This window comes from Brassica napus, chromosome C4 (genome assembly GCF_020379485.1).
Source record: "Brassica napus cultivar Da-Ae chromosome C4, Da-Ae, whole genome shotgun sequence".
NCBI lineage: Eukaryota > Viridiplantae > Streptophyta > Magnoliopsida > Brassicales > Brassicaceae > Brassica > Brassica napus.
The window spans coordinates 18,014,754-18,039,480 of record NC_063447.1 but is presented as its reverse complement, the minus strand read 5'-3'; the positions used below and the strand labels follow the sequence as shown (position 1 = coordinate 18,039,480).

The following is a 24,727-nucleotide window of genomic DNA, read 5'->3' as shown; positions in this document are numbered from 1 at the left end:
AATCAGTCTAAGACACTTAATAAGGGTGCTAGTCTGTTTCCGAGGGAATTCCGAGGAAACCATTATCTTCCTCGGAATTCCGTCGGAATATCTATTAAAAAAAAAATTCGATGCTAGTCTGTTTCCGAGTCATCATCACCAGATTAATCTGAATCTGGATCTTGGTGAAACTCTCCAATCACTGGTTCATCCTCTACGTGAACGACGACTTCCTCTCCGAAGTCGGTTAAATCGACTACAAGGCCAACTCAAGCTAAATCTTCTGCTGCACTTAAGTTGCCGGATGTGCTTGGTTGTAGTGGATCTTCCAGCTCAGAACTTCCCTGAACTTGGCCTCTCGGGTTGAGTCTTGTAACAGTAACCCATAGATCATCTCTGTTCCTTACCCGGGGGTACTTGATATAACAAACCTGTAACATTTAAAAAATTATTAGTAAAATTATAAATTAATACACATGATGATGAATCATTCTAAATAATTAACATTTAATTACCAGATCGGCCTGAGAAGCAAGAATGAAAGGATCATAATATTGCAGCTTTCGCCTCGAATTTACTGATGTAACACCAAATGCATCTGTTCTCACACCTCGATCTAGAGTGTTGTCGTGCCAATCACAATAGAAAACAGTACAGCGCAATCCAACCATGCCCAAATACTTGATTTCCAAAATCTCACGTATGTGTCCGTAGTATACATCATCTCCTGATGCAGAACAAACGCCAGCATCATAAGTCATACTCGAACGTCTCCTCTTCTGAGTTGTGAATGCATATCCTCGAGTACAAAATCTCGGATATGACTTCACAACAAATTTTGGTCCAACGACCATCTCGCGTATCCAATCGTCAAATGTTTCACCTCTGGCCAAACCAGCAGACACCTATATTAATAGCACATATATATGTTATATCAATAAATGTGAATTAGTATAAATATGTGATAAATGATATTTTAATTTGTTTAAAGCACTCACATAAGTAAACATCAATCCAGAAAATTCTCTCTGCTTCATTTCTTCTAGCTCGTCCTCTGTGGCGTATCTATATTCGAACCGCTTTTCTGCCATGAAAATCCTGTACATATGATGACAATAATGTAATTAATTAAGATTTAAATTTCAACTTTTTAAATTAAAAATTTGTAAGCTAATTTATTTACCTCTCATATTGAAGAACATCTTCGCAGTTGGTGAGCAAATATGTTTGCAAATTAATGCGCTCATGCTCAGTAAGTCGACGGTCCTTTGGTTTTCCGCTAAGTCGTCCAACGTCTGTAAAAATGTCTGGAACCGTAACATGATATGTTGCCCGTTCGCCTCTATCATCATGCCGAGCAGGTCTTCTGTTTTTGGTCTGAACTTCTGCTGGAAAGTAGTACTCGGCAAAGTTTGAAGTTTCTTCATTGATCATCTGTGCGACTATAGAACCTTCCACCCTACTTAAATTTTTCACCATCTTCTTCAAATGGAACATATACCACTCATACAGATACATCCATCTATACTGCACAGGACCACCAAGTTCCAATTCTCTTGCCAGGTGAATAACAAGATGCTCCATAACATCAAAAAATGAGGGAGGAAATATCTTCTCAAGGTTGCACTGAAACACAGCTATGTTAGTCTTCAAATTTTCAATACCTTCAAGAGTCACTGATCTCGTGCATAAATCGCGGAAGAAACCACTTATCCCTGCAATTGCTTCATGAACATTTCGTGGTAATAGTTCCTTGAAGGCAAACGGAAGGAGGCGCTGCATCATTACATGGCAATCGTGGCTTTTCAAGCCAGTAAACTTTCCTTCCTTTCTGTCGATACAGTTACGCAAATTTGATGCGTAATCGTCTGGAAATTCCACATCGTTTGAAATCCAATCAAAGAACGCATCTTTTCCCTCTGCATCAAGTCGGTATATGGGAAAAGGAGCCCTACCATTCTCATCAACATGAAGTTCTGAACGAGCACATATATCGACTAAATCCAGTCTTGATTTCAAATTATCCTTTGTTTTACCTTGAACATTAAGGATCGTGTTCATGAGATTGTCAAAAAAATTTCTTCTCAATATGCATGACATCTAAATTATGCCTTAGCAGATGATCCTCCCAGTATGGCAGATCCCAGAAAATACTTTTTTTTGTGCCAGTTATGTAGGTCTCCAACAGCATCTACCGGAAAACGCTCATGTCCACCGACGTCTGGCGTCGTTTCTGCACCAAAATCTCTTAGTTGTATCTTCAAATCTTTCCCACAAATTTCCGGAGGTGGACTGTCAAACACCCTCTTGTTCTTCGTAAACAAATTCCTACTCCTACGATATGGATGATCAGGTGGTAGGAATCTCATGTGACAGTCAAACCAACACGTTTTCCTTCCATGTTTTAGTTGGAAAGCATCAGTGTTATCTTGACAATATGGACATGATAGCCTTCCATGCGTTGTCCATCCAGATAACATACCATATGATCACTTATTGTCCACATTAGTACTGCCCGCATTTGAAAGTTTTCTTTACACGAAACATCGTATGTTTCAGCACCTTGAGCCCATAGTTGTTGCAACTCATATATTAGTGGCTGGAGAAACACATCAAGTGATCTCTTAGGATGCTCTGGTCCGGGAACGAGAATCGAGAGAAACAAAAACTCTCGTCGCAAGCACAAGTTTGGGGATAGGTTGTATGGTGTAAGAATGACGGGCCATAGAGAATACTGTCTTCCACTCTTGCCAAATGGGCTGTGTTGTGGTCACGAAATCCATGGTTCAACCAGAGTCTCACCAAACCGGCCATCTAGGAGGTACTAGCGACCGAGGTTCAGTCCAAGGCGTATATCTCTACAACCAGAAGGACTTTCAACATGAAACCAATTTTATTGGATTCTACACTCACGAAGGAGTCCAGGCCAATTGTAATTGGGCCAATATATTCATGGAGCAAGAAGTTATGAATTTTACAATTCAGAGGTTTCTCAACCCGTCCATCTGCGAGTACCCGACTTTAGAAGAAGATTAAAGCTCAATTAAGGAGCCCCCTGAAGCAAAGCCCATCATAGGAGTCAAGAGGAGTTTATCAGCTTTCCAAAAAGCCCAAGATTAGGAGAAATGGCCACGGAAATTAGGAGTTATGATCAATTCCCCAGAACCGGCCAAACCGACGTCATCTATGGAAAGTCTCCAACCAATTCAACTTGGTTCGACCCAGAGCTATTTATGGGAACCAGGAGATCATCTTAACCAATCAGGAGGTATTCCAGAAGTCCTTTGCTGCACCAGAACCCAGGAGATCAGTTGGTTCAATGGAGAATCACTTAAACCCAACCGGAGCTATTTATGGAAAGATTGGACAATCTTTCGGTTTGATCCTTTCCAAGCAATTCCAATCCAACCAGGAGAACCAGACGACGTCCAGACAAAACCAAGACATCCAGGAGACATTATACACGAGCCAGAAGAGTTCTACAACTTCATCCCATGCACTAGCCCACATAGGAATAAGAAGATCCCCATTATCACCAAACTGCCTTATTTGGAGTCTCAAGCATTAAAACTCCAACAGCTCTTTTTCCTTCAGTCTATGCACGAAATCAGCACCTTCCAGACCATTAAGAAGATTCCCAGGAAGCTCACTTACCCCCTCAAACCGTCCAGATACAAGGAGGACACCATCTACATTCATTTGGCCAAGATTCTCATCATTAAGCCTCCAACGGCTAGTTTTCAAGGAGCCATCATTTCCTTTGCTTCCAAGTTTATTATTTCGGTTTTATTTCTTTCCTTATGTCATTTTATGACTGTTAGAGAGTCCTTGGTCGAGCTTATAAAGCTCTAGTCTTTGTTTCGTTGTAAAGCACCCCATTTTGAAAGTAATAAGAATTATTCAGTTTTCTAGTTTTCTTAAAACTATTGTTCTAAGTCTTTTGAGCTTGTGTGAAGCAACTCCAAAGCACCTTGACTTATCAAGGCTCCTTTCCATAGAGTCTTGTGGCGTCCTCAACCCCCCCATCCTTCCACTCCAATTCGTTTGCCAAGCTTGAGAGTGATACACGTCCAGCAAGCAAAGCACCATCTCAATCCACTTCAATCATCAACTGATTAGGCTGAGAGTGTCACACGACCAGCAGCCTAATTCCATCCTATCTATCTTTATTTATCTTATTTTATCATATTAGAAATCATATCTCATTTGTTTTTGCATTTGTTTTCAGCATCATAACTTGCATTCCATCCTATCGCCCATCCGATCATATCTTTGGTCGATCCATCAAGCTTCCATCAACCATTTTGCCATCCCTGATTTCCAGCCTGCAACAGGCTGAAACCATCAGTACATAATCCAAGGTAGACATCTCTTCTCTCATACGCAAAGTCGGGATACTTTGATTGGAAATGCTTCCACGCTTTTTCATCTGAAGGATGTCTGATCTCACCATCTGTTGAGTGCTCCGCATGCCATCTCATTGGTTGCGCTGTGCGTTCAGACAGATACAACCTCTGCAACCTTTCTGTCAAAGGCAAATACCACATCCTTTTGTATGGCACTGGAACTCTTCCACTCGTATCTTTATAACGAGGCTTTCCACAAAATTTGCATGTAACCCGCTGTTCATCCGCCCTCCAATAAATCATGCAGTTGTCGCTGCATACATCTATTACCTGATACGATAAACCAAGACCAGCTACGAGTTTCTGAACGTCGTAGTATAAACCAGGAGCTACATTATACTCGGGTAGAATACCTTTTACAAAATCAGCAATCGCATCCACACAGTCTTCAGCCAAATTATAATCTGTTTTAATGCCCATCAATCTTGTAGCAGATGATAAAGCTGAATGACCATCTCTGCAACCTTCGTACAATGGTTGCTTTCCAGCATCCAACATATCATAAAATCTCCTAGCTTGTGCATTGGGTAAATCTTCCCCTCTAAAATGATCATTTACCATCAGCTCAGTACCTACACCATAATCTATATCTGTTCTAATTGGTTCTTCTAATCTAACCGCTGGCTGAGGTTCGCTAGTACTACCATGTTCATAATCATTTTTCCCATGATGATACCAAATTTTGTAACTTCGTGTAAACCCACTCAAATATAGATGAGTCCAAACATCCCACTCTTTAATAACCTTTCTATTTTTACAATTAGAGCAAGGACATCTTAACATACCTGTTTTTGGTTCCGGTTGTCGGTGAACTAACCCCATGAATTCGGTTATACCTCGTTGGTATTCTTCCGTAAGCAATCTCGTGTTCGGATCCAAATGAGGTCGATCGATCCAAGAACGAAAATAATTTGAAGAAGACATGTTTTTTATGAATCAATTTCGTGTGTAAAGAGAGTAAGAGGGAGGATGAAGATATGGAGTGAATGAAGAGGAAGAGGGGTGCTTGTATTTATAGTTGAAATCCTATCGACAGCCCGAGGAAATTCCGACAGAATTCCGACGCCAACGGCTAGTTCGTCAGAATTTCCTCGAAATTTTAAAAATCCCCCAACGGCTCTCTAACGGCTAAAATATATCCTCGGAATTCATCGGTTTTTTCCGAGGAAAACGTTTTTCCTCGGTATTCCATAAGAATATTCCGACGGATTAGTATTTCCTCGGAATTCCCTCGGTATATTCCGAGGAAACCAAATTTTGTGTTTCCTCGGAATTTCCTCGGGATATTCCGAAGATTTCATTTTCCGTCGGAATGTCCGTCGGAATACCGCTGTTTTCTTGTAGTGATGGCTAAGGTTCTATGGAGAGGTTTCTTGGTGCAGTTTGATATAAGGATGGCAACAAGGCCTGTGGGCGGTTATTACTTGAACCTAGCTTGCAGATATCCATCAGACATGAGCTTTCTAAAACAACGCTAAGGGGTTATTTCAATAATGGAAATAATTCAGGAAACGATGCAACTAGTGATTTGGTGTTTAGCTTGGGATGGATAGACAGATTATGCTCTGTAACATATCTAATAACAAATGGTTCTCTTTGGAATGACTTGTGTTTCTCTATGTTTATAATGGTAAGTATTGGGATCAGTTATTACAAATTGGTTTGGAGAAAGTACATAACTCATTGCAATGTTGTAACATAAAGCGTTATTCACTTATTATACATATTTCATGGATGTGTTTTTCTTTGGTTATGAGGCTCCGAAACTTGTTGATACGGTTTGAGTCTTTTGGCTACACAACGTCTTGCATTGTCTTCATTGGTACTTATGTGGAATCTATGGTGAAGTATTGGTTTGAGGATATGAGGAGAAATTATACTCTTGCTGGTCGGAATGGATTATTAGCTATGTTTAATCCGGAGTTTATAAAAAGTTATTTATGTATGGTATTGGACTACGATTGTTTTTTCTTTGGTCACTTTTGGGGGTCTTGGAGATTATTGTTACTAGAATATAATTTAAATTTGGCTTTGCTAAATAAAATGACGATCATGATGGTCTCGATTTGTGACTGGTGACTATTTGGAAAAAAATGGTACAATGATCACCATCAGAATGCTGAACTAGGACGGTGTGCGCTTGGTTTCTATGGGTTTGGCGAATATTTGGATGCAGTTCTGATATTGTGGCCGTGGGACTTTGATGTTAAAACATTATTGGGTATCATTAAACCTGTATTTTCTGGCTCGAAGGAGCAATACAAATATTGTTATATATGAAAATACTAAGCTGGAATTGTAGAGGACTCGGAAGTTATTGGACCATAAGTTATCTCCGGGAGATATGACACAAATATAAACCATAATTTTTATTTTTATCTGAAACGAAACATGATTTCAAATTTGTACAAGGGTTTCAATCACACTTTGGATATAATAGTTTGGTTACTGTGGACCCAAATGGGAGGAGTGGTGGTTTAGCTCTTTTTTATAACAATGAATATCATGTTAAAATTTTATATTCTAGCAACAAAATGATAGATATCAAGGCGGTGGCCAAAGGAAAACAAGTTTTCCTTACCTTTGTCTATGGGGAACCGGTACAAGAGTTAAGAGAACATGTATGGGAGAGACTAACTCGGTTTGGATTAGCACGATCTGAACCTTGGTTTAATCCAAATGAGATTACTGGGAATCATGAAAAGGATGGGGGTGCCCTTAGATGTACAAGTTCCTTCATTCCTTTTAACAACATGATAAGGAATAGTGGACTACTAGAATTTCCGGCTAGAGGTAATAAACTGTCTTGGCAAGGAAGGAGGGACAAAGGAAAAGGAGCAGTGATGGTCAGATGTCGATTGGATCGGGCCTTGGTGAATGAGGAATGACATACGCTTTTCCCATGCTCTTACACAGAATACTTGAAGATGGTGGGTTCCGATCATCGTCGTGTGGTGGCTTTTTTGGAGGATAATTTATCAAGGAAAAAAAGAGACAGTTCAGGTTTGATAAGAGATGTGTGGGACATGAGGGTCTCATGGAATCAATTGTGGCAGGCTGGACAAAAAATCAGGGAGGACAAATAGTGGATTTTGTTACAAAAATCAATAATTGTCATCATGAAATATTCTCATGGCGAAAAGATAAACTACCATATGGGAAAGACAAAATTAAAGATCTTCAACAGGCACTGTAAGAGGTTCAAATGGATAATAATAGATCACAAGAGGAGATTCTTAAAGTTTCCAGGAAGTTACAAGAGGCTTATAAGGATGAAGAGGAATATTGGCACCAGAAAAGCCGGAATATGTGATATTCATCTGGAGATCTTAATAATAAGTTTTACTATGCCTTAACAAAGCAGCGTAGGGTCCGCAATAAAATAATGGGACTCCATGATGAAATGGGTAATTGGATAATATAAGAGAACAGAGTTGAGAAGGTGGCGGTTGATTATTTTGAAGGTTTGTTTAGCACTACCGATCCAACAGAATTTGATAGTTTTTTTGGAAGAGATAGTTCCATCTATTTCCCCCCAAATGAATCAAATTTTATTAAGAATAACAACGGAGGAAGAGGTCCGACAAGCTTTATTCAGGATGCATCCAGAGATAGCGCCAGGTCCTGATGGAATGACAGCTCTTTTTTTTCAGCATTCCTGGCATGTTATTAAGAAGGATGTGGTTGAGATAGTGAATAATTTTCTGGTTACAGGAAATATGGATCCACGTTTATATATTACTAATATTTGCATGATTCCAAAAATAGAGAGACCTACAAGGATGGCAGAACTAAGGCCGATAAGCCTATGTAATGTTGGTTACAAGATCATCTCGAAAGTTTTGTATCAAAGATTAAAAATTTGCCTACCACGACTAATCTCGGAGAGACAATCGACTTTTGTGGTGGGCAGGTTAATATCAGATAATATTCTTATAGCGCAGGAAATGTTTCATGGACTAAGAACCAATAAGTCTTGTCAAAACAAGTTTATGGCGATCAAAACGGATATGAGCAAGGCGTATGATAGGATAGAACGGAGTTTTATTGAGGATCTTCTTCAAAAAATGGGATTTGATCCTCGTTGGATCAATTTGATACTGGAATGTATATCGTCGGTTCAATATAGGATACTTCTCAATGGTCAGCCACGGGGTCTTATAACTCCCCAGCGGGGCTTACGTCAAGGGGACCCTTTATCGCCTTATTTATTTATTATGTGCACTGAGGCATTAATTGCGAATATTAAGAAGGTAGAGAGAGTGAAACAATTATCTGGACTGAAGGTAGCAAGAGCTTGTCCAGCAATCTCTCATTTGCTATTTTCAGATAATAGTCTTTTCTTTTGTAAGGCAAATAAAGAGGAGTGTCAAACCATTCTCAGGATTTTAAAGGAATATGAGGTTGTCTCAAATTTATTTCCAGAAATCCTCAATTCAATTTGGACATAAGATTGAAGAGTCCAGTCGTCAAGAATTGAGAGATATTTTGGAAATTCAGAATATAGGAGGAATGAGATCTTATTTAGGTTTACCAGAAAGCCTTGGAGTATCTAAGGTACAAGTGTTTGGTTTTGTACAAGACTGCTTGAATAATAGGGTTAATGGATGGACTTTTAGATTCTTTACTAAAGGAGGAAAAGAGGTGATTATTAAATCGGTGGTTACGGCCCTGCCAAACCGTGTGATGTCTGTTTATCGATTACCGAAGGCTACAATTAAAAAATTAACGAGTGCAGCAGTTCAGTTTTGGTGGAGTCCAGGAGGAAGCACAAAATGCATGCATTGGAAATCATGGGATAATGCGTGCCTATAGATAATGGTGGACTAGGCTTTAAGGATCTTATTGATTTTAACACGGCGATGCTTCGAAAGCAATTGTTGAGGCTGATTGAGAAGCCAAATACTTTTTTTTCGAGTCTTCAAAGGAAGGTACTACAGGAATGCCTCACCCCTGGAACCGATCCGTTCATACTCCCCGTCATATGGCTGGAGGAGTATTATTTCTGCTACGTCTTTGGTTTGTAAAGGACTAATTAAAAGGGTGGGAACATGTTCATCTATTTCAGTATGGAATGATCCTTGGATCCCAACCACTCGCCCGAGACCAGCAAACAAAAACCTTCAAAACAATTACTCGGACCTCACAGTGGATTCTCTCATTAACTCGGAATCCCAAACATGGAATTTACAGGCAATCAGGGCTTTGGTGGATCCTTATGATGTAAAAATTATTGAAAGTATTCCATTAAGTAGAAATCAGATGGAAGATAGGAATGGATGGCATTTCACTAACAATGGGAAATACTCGGTTCAATCAGGTTATCAAGTGGAACAGGTCTATCCTGATAAGGAAAAACCACAAAAATTTTATGGTCCCATAGTGGATATACTAAAAGCGTTCTGCTGGAAAGTGCGGTGCCCCCCGAAAAATAAAGCATTTCTTATGACAAATCCTTTCAGGATGTATAGCGGTAATGAAAAATCTAAAAGCGAGAGGAATACAAGGGGATATATGTTGTGCTCGATGTGGAGATCCGGAAGAATCAATAAACCATGTGTTTTTTGAATTTCCTCCAGCACGTCAAGTGTGGGCATTATCTAAGATACCATCGAATCCTAATATTTTTCCTTTTAGTTCTTTGTTCGCTAACATGGATCATCTTTTTTGGAGAGTCAATCCAAAGATGGATGACCACCAATTTGCATGGATATTATGGTATATATGGAAAGGTCGGAATAACAAAGTGTTTAGCAATCTGGATATTGATCCAAGGAACACACTTAAAATAGCAGAATTGGAATCATCACTTTGGGCTGAGGCACATGTAGTAAATGGTCAAACGAGGGGGCATCTAGTACAGACCAGACCCACACCAGTGACTTCAGGACGATGGTGCTTCGTAGATGGTTCATGGAAAGATAAGTATTTATTTTCAGGGCAAGGCTGGCATAGCACTTTACCGGGCTTTGATGGTTTATTAGGGACAAGGAATGTAAAGACATGTCTTTCACCTCTTCATTCAGAGGTGGAGGCATTAATTTGGGCTATGGAATGTATGAAGAATTTAAGACAGTTTCAGGTTACGTTTGCAACGGATTTTTCTCAATTGGTGAAGTTGGTTTCGGAACCAGAAGAATGGCCGGCATTTGAGAGTTACCTGGAAGACATTAACCTTTTAAAAATAAGCTTCCTCAACTAAGACATTGTTCATGTACGCTGGACGGAGAACATACGGGCGGATAGCTTAGCACGCAGTGCTTGGAAACAACCTTCTTTCGTCGTTCACATGAATGCGGAGTTATCGGTTTGGTTTACAGACTCATGTTGACTCTGTAAATGTTTGTTGTAAAAAAAAAAGGTTGATTTTTTCTAGTAAACTAATACAAGAATAATTCACTTCTTCCAGAAAATTTAGTTTTGGAGCATTCAAGACTGATTCAGTTAGGTTGGATTTTTTTTGTTTTTGTTTATAGCATTCAAGAGTAATCCAGTTAGGTTTGTATAAAATCGAATTTAATAAAAAAATCCTCTCCTGAGGCGACACGTCAGCAGGTACGTGGGTCCCACCTTTAAAAAAAAATGTCGAAACATGGGTCATCGGTTTCATCTGTATTTTGGGTCTTTGCACATTTCTTTCCTGGGCTTCTCGGGCCCGTTACCGTCCTTATGGGGGTCGGCTTTGGCAGATTAGGGTTGTCGTCTTTCTTCGTTTGAGGGCTGAGGGCGCTTCCTCTTCCAGAGTTCATTTTTGTTACTCGATCATTATGAACCTACACATGATCTCTGCCGACATCGCGAATCATCTTCCTGCAACGGATTCTCCAGCTTCCTATATATCGAGATTGTCTATGACTCTATGGTGAGTCCTCATTTGTCTCTTAAATTTTCTTCTCCCCTTTTCTCCTTCGTTTAACTCTCAAAACTTCATTGCTTCGTTGTTTCCTTGGTTTTGTCGTCTCAGGAGAGAAATAACTGCCTCGTTATATTATAGATTTATAAATCTACTCAACCACAAACGGATGAGGATACAAATCTTTGTAGAAATGATTTAGACGATAGTTCGATACACTGTCAAAAAAAAAAACAATTGTTCAATACATGTACACCAGTAATTCATGTACTCTTGTGCTATTATAGTTAAATCCAATTGCTTAGTAAGGCTTTTATATTTAGTGAAATATTTTTTACGAATGATTTAGTTTTTTTGTCGAGTTAAGCTGCCTACAGCTTCTTGACTTTAGCTCGAAAGGCATATGTATTTTGGTTATATTATCCTATTACTTGCTAAAACAATTCGATTTCTCGCATTGTCAGAAACCATATTACGTTATATACACATTTGATTACAAGTTTTTAAATATCTGTTGACTTAAACATTTTTCCCACTAAAAATTCATCAGCATTAGCAGAGTATTTCTAACCAAAAAAAACCAATCATAGGCTTACAGACTTGAAAAAAAATTACAATATAAACAACAATGAACTCATAAAAAATATTAAAAGTGACTACACTTTAATCTTAAATTTACAATATAAACAATAAAGAACTAATTAATGTATCTGATCGACAAATATCCCGCGCCCAGTGCGGTTTTCCCTGGTTTTCATATATAAGAAAGAGTCAGGATAAAATTAATTTGTTACCAGTATATACTTACTGAAGTTTGGGTTGAGATTGAAGATTTTTGTCTAACCCCTAAAAAAATAATATTTATATCTAGATTACTGCCTTTATATTATGGGGAATTATGTTTTTACCTCATGTTCTTTTGTACCACTTTTTAGTTTACTTTAAAAATATATTTTCACAATACCTAAATTAGAGGAATTTTCATGTTTACCAACTTGTTGGTACCTTTATTAATATTTACTACCATCAAAGAGAAATTTTCAAAAATATTTTATTCATTAAGAGGCAAAAGACTTTTATACCCCTGCTCTCTATATATAATAGATAATTATTTAAATAAATAAAAATAAAATAAAATATATATTTTTATGTTTTCTAATTATATTTTGGGCTTTTTGCAAATATGACTCAAAACCTGAAGTCAAACACAAAACTAACCCATGTTTTTTTGGAACTTTGACTCGCCTCTTTCACCACCAAAGTTCAGATTATTCACGAAAATGCCATCATTTTTCTTTTCAAAAATGCATATTTTACTCTATCACTCTCATCTTCCTTAAGTATTCACAATATTACCATTGTCATCAATACACCAACCACCATGAACAACCAATTTGAAGCTCTTAATGCACCTAAAAATCGATTTGCACTCTTTCTATCTCAATTCTTATGAACTAAAAAAAACATCTCCTTCACTTTCTCTCCATATTCATCCAAAAAAAACCCAAGATTTTGATTCTAAAAATTTTATGGTTCATAGAGCCATCAAAGCTTTCGATTCTTGGTGGGTCACTTTTGTTTGAGATTCTGGGTGCTTAGAAAAGACTTATGTGTGCTAAACAAGTTATCTCACTGGTTGAAACTATGAAATAAATTTTTTTTCCAGATCTGTTCGTCTAGACGACTTACATGTAAGTCTTCTGGTCAATGCAGAGGTTAGTTTTGTAATTTACTTTTAAATGTGTTTTTATAGACGACTTATATGGAAGTCGTCCATTTTTATTTGTTAAAAAAAAAAAATCCTAGACGACTTCCATGTAAGTCGTCTAGGGTAAACGGGCTAGTTTTGCATTTGACCGGATTGTGTCAGAAATTTTGACTTTACGAATTGCACGGAAGTCATCCAAGATAAGCAAGGTTTGACCATAATCTCGGAATAAAATCATGGACGACTTCCGTGTAAGTCGTCTAGAAAAAAATATTTTTTTTCTGTTTTATTTTTCAATTGCAAAACTAACCTGAGACAACATACATGGAAGTCGTCTAGGTATAAAAAAATATTGATTTTTTAATTTTCTATTGGACGACTTAGGTGTAAGTCGTCGAGGAAAAGTCAAATTTCTGACACAATCCGGTCAAATGCAAAACTAACCCGTTTTCCGTAGACGACCTCAATTTTTTTTTAACAAACAAAGATGGATGACTTCCATGTAAGTCATCTAGGTTAAAAATTAATTGCAAAACTAACCTAAATGGACGACTTCCTAGAAGTCTGCCAGACAACCTCTGTGGAAGTCGTCTGCGTCAATGTTTAATAAACTTTCATTTTCTCTAAAACTATAAAGAAATTTTAACATTTCTTATTAATTCATGTCTATTAATCAATATTTTAGCTACTGAATGAAATTTATAACTTAATTCGTGATATTTATGAGGTTACCAATATTCATGTTTATTAAAGTTTCTTGCTGATTCGAGAAGTCTTCTACGCTAGTTTTTGAATAACTTGTATTTTTAAGAGTATTAAGTAACTTCAAGATATGTAAAATTCATATTTTCAAAATATGTTTTCTGCCTTAGTTTTACTAAATTTGACTAAGTTTTTCAACACAAACTTGTGAAAGTTGTGATATGTTTTGACTAGTTACTATTGTTTGTTTCCATCTCTTAAGTATGCACCATTGATGATTATTGCTATGAGTGTGTAAAATACTTGTTTCTTAAAATGTTGTATCAATGACTTAAGTATCATTATTGTTATATGCATCAATGATGTTTTCTGCTATGAGTGAGTAGAATGGTTAAAATGATTCTCAATATGTTGTATCAATGACTTAAGTATCATTATTGTTATATGCATCAATGATGTTTTGTGCTATGAGTGGAATATTGTGGAATATGAATATATTTACCAAGTTTTTTATTAATATCTTTTCAAATTTACAAAAAAAGTCACAACTAAAGGAGTACACATGCAAATCACATAACAGACCAGAAACAAAACTATTATAGATCATTCCTCTACAAAGACAAACTTGGATTCCACTTGATATGGAAGAAGACTCCGTCATCTAGCACATTATATTTTAGAAGACTTTGGAAGAATTAGGGGAAGTCTTTTTGGAAGTCTTCTAAAATATAATGCGCTAGAAGACTTCCTGGAAGTCTTCAAAAGTCTGTTCCAGATCTGAAAAACCTGCATATAAAAAAATGTTCAATTGGCTTAAAAATAGAGAAAATAAGTGAAAAATTATATAGATATACTTTTATAGAACACACAAAGTACATATCCAAGTGGAAGATGAGGATCATCTGGTTAAAAATCTGCAACAAAAAAGATAGATTAGTGAGAAAGACATGAGACAAAAATGAAAAATTCATATAAAGTTTGGTGTTTTCAAGTCAAAAAGATTAGAATGAGTTTGGAGAGTTTTACTTTGGGAAAAAGGTACGAACTTTATGCAACATGAAGTTACCAAATGAAGAAAAATCAGATATTAAAACTTACCAAAACGCTCAGATCTGTTATGAAAGGGAGACATGTGAGAAGACTCTGTCAGAAGACTTCCAGGTAAGTCGTCCTGGAAGTCTTCTAGCGCATTATATTTTAGACGACTAACAGGTAACTCGTCCCAGAATTCTTCTAGATCTGAAAAACCTGCATACCAAATCCAGAATTGAAAAACCTGCATATCCAAACACGTTCAAATGGCTTAAAAACAGAGAAAATGAGTGGAAGATTAGATAGATCAACCATTATAGAACACACAAAAATAAATATTTAAAATTAATAGATCTACCTTTAAATGAGTGGAAGATGAAAACCATGTGATGAAAAACCTGGAAAACAAGATAAACTAGTGAGAAAGATATGAGACAAACAAATAAATTGATATAAATTTTGGTGTTTATGAATTAAAAAAGATTAGAGAGAGGTTGTAGAGTTTTAGAATGAGGAACATACCATTTTTTTTGCAGCCATTTGTGAGGAGGAGAGAGAATGTGTAAATTTTTCTTCATACATGGAGACAAAAATTCTAATAAGGTTAAATATTTTCGATTGAGAAGACTTTCAAGCAGAAGACTTACTAGACGACTTACCTGTATGTCGCCCAGAAGACTTCAATATTTTTAGTGAGAAACTAAAATATTTTTATCGGGAAACTAAAATATTTTTACCGGGAGTTAGAAGTCTTTCAGAGAAGTCTTCTAATCGCCAGACAACTTACATGTTAGTCGTCTAGACGACTTACAGTATCTCAGAAGACTCAGACGACTTTCCGGGGATATAATCGTAAAAATGAGTTCTGTTTTTTTGTTTGGTCACAAGGAGCTGGCTGTAATTTCACGAGACTTTTAGGTTAGTTTTGCATTTGATTCAAGTTTGGCTGTAAAGTCATGTTTTGAGTCATATTTGGCAAATCTCTCTTATACTTTTTCAAATTCGATTTATAAATTTCTATTTTTGATTTTTTTTTTCAAAATTTGTTTTTTCAAATTTTATTTATGAAATTTAAAAATTATTTTTGAAACTATTTTTAAATTTTTTTAAAAGTATTTATTTATATATTTATTAGAACCATAAACTCCACATTCCAAAAACTTTATCTCACCCTCAATTCTAAACACTAAGTCTAGATTAGTTAACCATACGGTTATAAATGTCATTTTCCTTCTTTAAAAGTGAGAGTCAAAGTGGTTCATGTAAACATGAAAAATGGTATTATGAATGTGGTACTTTGGCAATTTTCCTAAATTATAAGGTTTTATTGAAGAGGCAAAAGACTCTTCTACCATTACTTTATAAATATATAAATGTAGATAATTAGTTATTTAAATTATAATTTAGAAAAATAAAAAATTAATTTTTATATTTTTCGTATTATACGTTTTCAAATGCAAATTTTTATTAAAAAGATCAATTTTTATTAAAAAAATCAATTTTTATAGAAAACAATTTTAAAAACATTTTTTTTATAATCCAAAAATTATTTTTGAAACTATTTTTTTAAAAAATTATTTTAAATTGTTAGTATTTATTTATTTTAAAAAATCCTAAATCCATCTTCCAAAATTCTATCCCTTAAATCTAAATCATAAGTATCTATTTCCCTCTTCAAAATTAAAAGTAAATGTAGTTAAAGTAAACATCAACATCATCGTATATTAAGAATTTGGTTGTTTAATCTATTTCTCTTTATATTATTCATTTTATCATATACACTACTATGAAAAGAATCCAATGTTGTCCCAAAAAAGGATTCCAAGTCATGAATAGTTAACTTTTAATTATAGATTAGGGTCTTATATTTACAATATGAAACGTTTATATTTATCTAGATTGAATTTTCTGCATTTAAACGAGATTGCCAAATCCGATATATAAATGGTTTTTTATTCTTTCCAACTTCCACTTTTAATCTTTTTAATTTTACCAATTAAATAAAATTATTTAATTTATACGTATATACTACTATTATACATTTATTTCATTAGTAGTACAATGGTAGATATATTAATAAGATTAATATCATATAAACAAAAAATATTAGGTACGAATTTTATGTACAACTTATATAGTATGTAACACACGTTATTGTACATTTTATATTAATGTTCACACACTACAATAAAAAGATTGTCTCACATCATTTATTTTCTATTTTTGTATTACTTATAAATGATGCAAAAGAAATTTACATCACTTAAATAAATGAATCTAAAAGTGATGATACAAATAACTCACATCATTTATTAATAATTGATCCAATTTTTTAAAATATTTACATCAATTTTATAACCAATGACAATCTGTATCAATTTTAAGAAATGATATTAAAATTTAAATCAATTTTTAAATTGATGTTAGTACTAACATCAATTAAATCAATCAATTTCAATTACTAAAATTAAATTAATATAGAAAATAAAATTTTAAATAATTATATTATTTATAATAATCGATTTCTATTATTAATATTTTTTACTGTAAATAATTATGTCAATAGGTAAATTTAAAAATTATTTTCATTGACTATTTCCTATTTTTTTCAACTGAAAATATAATATGATAAAAAATGCAAAAAGTAGTTTTAAAAAGGGGGAATTGCCTAATCTAGCACTTTCTTAATACCACTTTTCATGTTTATCTTAAAAACATTTATCCTATCTTCTAAAGAGGTAAATATATATTTATACTCATAGAGTTAACTAATCTATATTTAGAGTTTAGATTTGAGGTGATTTTTAGAGGGCGGGGTTTAGGATTTTAATAAATAAGTGAAAATAATTTTTTTTTAGAAAATTTCAGAATTATTTTCTAATTTCAAAAGAAAATTAGAAAAACAAAATTCAAAGACAAATTCAAAAATTATTTTTTATAAAAATTTCAAATTTGAAAACATATAAGCAAAAAAATAAAAAAAACTATTTTATTTTTAGTTATTTATTTATTTAGTTATCTATACTTAAATATTTATATATGGAAAGTTGCCACAAATACCACATTCATAATAACAATTTTCATGTTTACACTAATCACTTTTACTCTCACTTTTAATGAAGGATAAAAGACACTTATACCCCCTAAGGTTAACTAATCTAGGCTTAGGGTTTAGAGTTGAGGGGTGGGGTAGGGTTTTTGGAAAGTGAAATTTAGGATTCTAATAAATATTTAAATAAATACTTTAAAAATATAGTTTTTTTTAGAAATAGTTTCAAACATAATTTTTGATTGTCAAAAAGAAATTTTGAATAAAATAAAATAAAAAAATTCGAAAAAAAATTCGAAAAAAGTTCGAATTTGAAAAAAAGTATAATTCGAAAACATAATTTTTTTTCTATTTATTTAAATAATAATTTATTATATATATAGATAACAAGAGTATAAGAGTCTTTTACCACTTAATGAAGAATGTATTTTTGAAAATGTACCTTTAGTGGTGGTAAAGATGAAAAGTGGTAGCATGAAAGTGGTAAACATAAAATTTTCCCTTTATATATTTAGTCTTTTAATGAAGGCAAACATAAATAATGGTACAATAGTTATGGTAAATTAGAAATTCCTTCTAAAGAGAGGAGGGGGGGGGGGGGGGGGGGGGGGGGGGGGGGGGGGGGGGGTACCATTTGATATATTTACTTTCAATAGAAAAATATTTTCACAAATACCTAAAGTATGAGGCTTTCTTAAAGAGACAGAAGATTTTTATATCCTTATTTTATAGATATATAAATATAATTAGTTATTTAAATAAATAAAAAAAGTTGAAAAATTAAAAATTATTTTTTATAGTTTTCTAGTTATACGTATTAAAATTCAAACTTTTTAATAATTTTTTTTTCGAAAATAATGAAATTATTTTGAAATCCAAAATATCTTTTGAAACTAATTTCTTAAAATTTTTTTTAATTACTAGTATTTATTTTTTTATTTTTTAAATCTTAAACTGCACCCTCCAAAACCACAGTCCTTAAATCTAAACCATTAATCTAGATTAGTTAACCGTAAGTGTATAAATGTCTACTACCTCTTAAAAACTAAAAGTAAATGTGGTTAAGATAAACATAAAAAATGGTATTAAAAATTTGGTACCTAGCTTAATCAATATTTTTTTTTTTGTAGTGATACATACATGCACATAGTCTAGGGAGAATTTCAAGTTTACCACATTGTAGGTAATATTATTCATGTTTACTTTCATTAAAGGAACATTTTCACAAATAGCTTCTTCATTAAAGAAGCAAAAGACTCTTATACCATTGTGATATCTTGCATATTTTCATTGTTTTATCCATTCACTCATGTGTATTTTGATCATATAGACTAGGATTTAGCCATGTTTAGGTTGCATTTTGCATACATGAGTCTTTATCAGGTATTGGAGTACCACATGGAGTTCTTGGAGACATTTGAGTGCATTTGGAGCTCAAAAGAGGTGATAAAGGTGATAATTGGACGAGCAGTGCATGGGAGCGACCTCACCGGAGCGACACCGTGAGGTCGCTGTGACACCCCTTCAGAGCGACTTGGCCAGAGCGACACCCCGATGCCGCTCGCGTTTTCATCGCTCGGAGGCACGAGAGCGACCTTACCAGAGCGACGCGGAGAAGTCGCTCGCGTTTTCATCGCTCGGAGACACGAGAGCAACCCGGAGCGACGTCTCGCAGCGACCTCTCGGAGCGACTACTGGAGGTCGCTGCGCGCCTTTTGTTTGCTCGACTTCATGTTTACTCAAGGGCCTTTTGGTCATTTCATTATGCACGTTTTTACATTCTAAACCTAAGTTTAAGTATCTTTTGTAAGCCATTAGAGGCAGATTATCTTTTATCAAAAGAAAACCACCAAAAACCTCTTGGAAAGTTCATCTCTTTGAATCAATTGATCATTTTGTTATTGCAATTCTGTTGTTTTCATATCTATTATCTGAATTTCTCTACATGATTAATCTGAAATCCAATATGGGTTTAAGATGAATCATGAAGAGTAGTGAGTAATCCATTCTTGAATTCATGGGTTAGGGAGATCAAGGGTGATTAGGCTAGATCTAGGATGTTACAGTGTAGATCCTTTTTATTCCTTGCTAGTAGAGTATTCATAATGCATCTTCTGAGTTGGTCTCTCAAAAGTTGATCTTTAGGCATTTTCCACCCACAAGGTGTTTGATGAAATGCCTGAGACAACTCTCCTAAGCTTTTAACATACTTTACCAAAGACATTTGTTGTTAAAGGTGTTAAGATAGCCAATAGACTTGTTAGTAATGATTGCTTTCATATTATTCAACCAAAGACATTTGATGTTTGAAATATGTTAGTAAATGAACATTCATCTAGACATAGAGTTTGTTTAAGATTGTGTCTAAGCTTAAGGTTGATAGTTTGATTGATCATTTGTCATCCTTAGTTCGAAACTTGATCACCCAAGGTCTAATTCCTATACCCATGAGTTCTCTTTTATCATAACCAAAGAAAGTCACTTTTTTATTGTTTTATTGTTCTGTTCTTGCATTCTATTATTAGTAGTAGTTTAAAACCATCCAAATTATCGGTTGCACTTAGATTAAGTACGTACTTGCATTCTCGGTGCTTTGAAATCCCTTAGAATTGGTTCGACAATCTTTTATACTACATCATTTGTCTTAGGAGCCTTGAAAACTCTTAACATCAAATTGGCGCTGTTGCCAAATTCTGAGTAGATTTGAACATTGAGATTTAGTCAGTTGCTTGAGACTAAGTCATTTTTATTTTCTTTTGTTACTGATTCTTCTTTTTCACCTCTCTTTAATTTACATGTGTATGAACTTGAGGAGCAGGGGTCTATCAAACCTAGTTCCAAGAGCTGCAGACATCAGAGCTTTAGAGAGAGAGTGTGCTAGGAAGAGAAGAGAAGAAGAGCAACATGCTCACTTGAAGAGATTGGATACTGATATGGGAGACATACCTCAAAATGATGCGGACGCCAATGGAGCTAACAACGTTCCACAAAACCAACAGCGAGCAGCTCGACCCATTGGCACTTATGACCGCCCAACATTCATGGTCATAGATTGGGAATCCGAGCACCAGCTGTAGCAGCCAACAACTTTGAGATCAAATCAGGACTCCTCAACGTGATCGAGAACAACAAGTATCATGGCTTGGCTCTAGAAGACCCATTTGATCACTTGGACAGGTTCGATAGCTACTGTGGGTTGTCAAAGACCAATGGTGTGTCCGAAGATGCCTTAAAGCTCAAGCTATTCCCTTTCTCTTTGGGGGATAAGGCACGTCAGTGGGAGAAGTCTCTACCCAGCGACTCTATAACCACCTGGGATGACTGCAAGAAAGCATTTTTGGAGAAGTTCTTCTCTTCTTCAAGAACTGCTAGGCTGAGAAATGAGATTTCCAGCTTTCAACAGAAGAACTTGGAAGGATTCAGTGAAGCCTGGGAGAGATTCAAGGGCTACCAACTTTAATGCCCACACCATGGCTTCTCTAAGGAAAGCTTGCTGAGAACATTCTACCGGGGTGATCTTCCTAAGTACAAGGCCAGACTGGATACAGCTAGCAATGGGTTCTTCTTGGGGAGAACTGAGGAAGATGCAGAAGAGCTGGTTGACAACATGGTAAAGAGTGATGCAGTCTACAGCGGAGACCACGACAGAGGCAGTAGATCATATGACAAGCAGACGAGGAAGGAGTTGAAAGCTCTACAGGATAAAATAGACATCCTCATTGCTGATAAAGCCACCCAAGAGCAGCTGCACTTTGTTGGTAACCCAAGCCAAGAGACACCACCTGTTGTCCATGAGGTTGAGGGTTTGGAAGGTCAAGAAGAGCTGTGTTTTATCAACAACAATGGTATCTGATACAAAAAAGAGCTCAACTTTCAGTACAACAACTACCAACTGAAATCCCATTCCAACAACCAACAGAGTGGTTATCAGCCTCAGAACAACCAGCAAGGCAGCTATCAGCCTCAACAAAACCCTCCTCTTGGTTTCAACAACAAAGGACACCATTCTTCCCAACAACAAGCTAATCCTTCTACCTCTACTCCTCAAGTCAGCAGCACTGATGCGCCACTGAAACAAATCTTGGAGTCTCAGACAAGAAGTGAGAAGCATGTTGGCTATGAGTTGAAGAACCTTCACTCAAAGATTGATGGAAGCTACAATGAGCTCAACAACAAGTTCAGAACCTTGGAGAACCAGTTTACTGCCATGAACACTCAACAAAATCGCCAACAAGGTTCTTTACCTGGAAAATCTGAGCAAAACCCCAAGGAGACCATGAAAGCTATCACCCTCAGGAGTGGTAAGGAGTTACCTCAGAGAGCTCTCACCAAGGATGCTGAGAAACAAGGTGAGGGGGTTGCCATCAACATAGATGATGAAGTGGTGATTGTTGATGAGAAAATGAATGATGAAATCTTGGAGAAGATTGTGGAAGCCAAAGGTAAAGGAAAGGTTGGGGAAGAGAAGAAAACAGTGAAAGATGGTGAAGTTGTTGCTCTAGCAAGTGAGAATTCTTTTGTCCCTCCTCCCTATGAACCCAAACTTACATTCCCTAGTAGATTCAAGAGGCAGCTGCTAGAGAAGTACAAAGCTCTATTTGAGAAGCAAATGAGTGAAGTTCAAGTTACAATGCCCATCATTGATGCTTTCATGCTGATTTCTCAAAATAACAAGTTCCTGAAAGATGTTGTAGCTTCAAAGAAGAAAGTGATGGAGGGCATGATGATTCTCACTCATGAGTGCAGTGCCATCATCCAGAGGCTTGTTGTTCCAAAGAAGCTAGAAGATCCAGGATGCTTCACATTACCTTGTGCTCTTGGACCTATGGTATTTGATAGATGTCTCTGCGATTTGGGAGCTAGTGTCAGCTTGATGCCTTTATCTGTTATTAAGAAGCTTGGTTTCACTCAGTACAAGAAGTGTAGACTGTCTCTGGTATTGGCTGGTCGTTCAGTGAAGTACCCTGTGGGTATCTTGGAGGACCTCCCCGTTATGGTTGGAAACTATGTGATCCCTACAGACTTTGTGGTGCTTGAGATGGGTGAGGAAGCTTAAGATCCCTTAATCCTTGGAAGGCCTTTCTTAGTTACAGCATGAGCAATTGTTAATGTGAAAGAAGGCAAGATTGATCTCCACTTGGGTAAATGGCATGTTCTTCACTTTGACATCAAGGAGGTAATGAAGAAACCTTAGTTCAAGGGCAAGTTTTCTACATTGAAGAGATGGACGCCCTTGCTGATGAGCTCCTTAAAGAGTTGTCACTAGAAGACCCTCTACAGCATGCTTTGACGATAGAGAGAGAAGCTGAAGTGATTGAGAACCTGGAGAGTGCTGCCTATGGGATGAAGATAGATTCACACAAAGGATTTGGTAGTAAGGATCAGTATGAGGAGCTGCCACAAGTGGTTCATCAAGAAACCTCAGTCATTCAACAAGAGGACACCCAGCAAGACGACTGGAGCGAGCTTAAGGCGCCTAAAGTGGAGAAGATTGTGGGGACTACAAGGAAGGATTGGTCAATTAAGCTTGATGATGCGTTTTGGGCTTATAAGACAGCTTACAAGACACCTCTGGGGACCACACCTTTCAACCTAGTGTACGGGAAAGCTTGCTATCTGCCAGTGGAGCTTGAGTACAAGGCACTATGGGCAGTAAAGTTGCTGAACTTTGACATCAAGAGTCCCAAAGAGAAAAGGCTTTTTCAGCTACATGAGCTTGATGAGATAAGAATGGATGCTTTTGAGAACTCAAGGATCTACAAGGAGAAGACTAAAGCTTTCCATGACAAGAATATACTGAAGAGAGAGAGTTTAAAGAAGGAGATCAAGTTCTTCTCTACAACTCTAGGCTGAAGTTATTTCCAGGAATGCTTAAGTCAAGGTGGTCCGGTCCTTTCAAGGTCAAGGAGGTTAGGCCATATGGAGCAATAGTTTTGTGGAGTACTGATGGAAGAGACTTCACAGTCAATAGGCAAAGGGTTAAACTCTACATGGCAAATGCACCCGAGGAAGATGGGGTTTCAACTCCACTGTCTTATCCTACCCCGGCCTAATCCAAAAGGAGGCAAAGTCAAGCTAGAGACTTAAAACAAGCTCACTTGGGAGGAAGTCTCATGCGTATCCTTGTCCCGAAGCCTGGAGCGACCTCTCGGAGCGACTACTGGAGGTCGCTGCGCGCCTTTTGTTTGCTCGACTTCATGTTTACTGAAGGGCCTTTTGGTCATTTCATTATGCACGTTTTTACTTTCTAAACCTAAGTTTAAGTATCTTTTGTAAGCCATTAGAGGCAGATTATCTTTTATCAAAAGAAAACCACCAAAAACCTCTTGGAAAGTTCATCTCTTTGAATCAATTGATCATTTTGTTATTGCAATTCTGTTGTTTTCATATCTATTATCTGAATTTCTCTACATGATTAATCTGAAATCCAATATGGATTTAAGATGAATCATGAAGAGTAGTAGGTAATCCATTCTTGAATTAATGGGTTAGGGAGATTAAGGGTGATTAGGCTAGATCTATGATGTTACAGTGTAGATCCTTCTTATTCCTTGTTAATAGAGTATTCATAATGCATCTTCTGAGTTGGCCTCTCAAAAGTTGATCTTTAGGCATTTTCCACCCACAAGGTGTTTGATGAAATGCCTGAGACAACTCTCCTAAGCTTTTAACATACTTTGCCAAAGACATTTGTTGTTAAAGGTGATAAGATAGCCAATAGACTTGTTAGTAATGATTGCTTTCATATTATTCAACCAAAGACATTTGATGTTTGAAATATGTTAGTAAATGAACATTCATCTATACATAGAGTTTGTTTAAGATTGTGTCTAAGCTTAAGGTCGATAGTTTGATTGATCATTTGCCATCTTTAGTTCGAAACTTGATCACCCAAAGTCTAATTCCTATACCCATGAGTTCTCTTTTATCATAACCAAAGAAAGTCATTTTTTTATTGTTTTATTGTTCTGTTCTTGCATTCTATTATTAGTAGTAGT

General features: G+C 36.0%; 1 long non-coding RNA gene and 1 other non-coding gene across 2 annotated transcripts; one reads left to right on the top strand and one right to left on the bottom strand.

Annotated features, from left to right (window-relative positions):
• Positions 1 to 9,657: 9,657 nt before the first annotated feature.
• Positions 9,658 to 11,885, top strand: LOC125585450. The gene is made up of 2 exons (XR_007322364.1): positions 9,658 to 11,247; positions 11,350 to 11,885. It is a non-coding gene; the product is annotated as an uncharacterized LOC125585450 (long non-coding RNA).
• A 9,214-nt stretch (positions 11,886 to 21,099) lies between these two features.
• On the bottom strand, positions 21,100 to 21,206 carry LOC125586565. The gene has a single exon (XR_007323102.1). It is a non-coding gene; the product is annotated as a small nucleolar RNA R71 (small nucleolar RNA).
• Between the last annotated feature and the right edge of the window lie 3,521 nt (positions 21,207 to 24,727).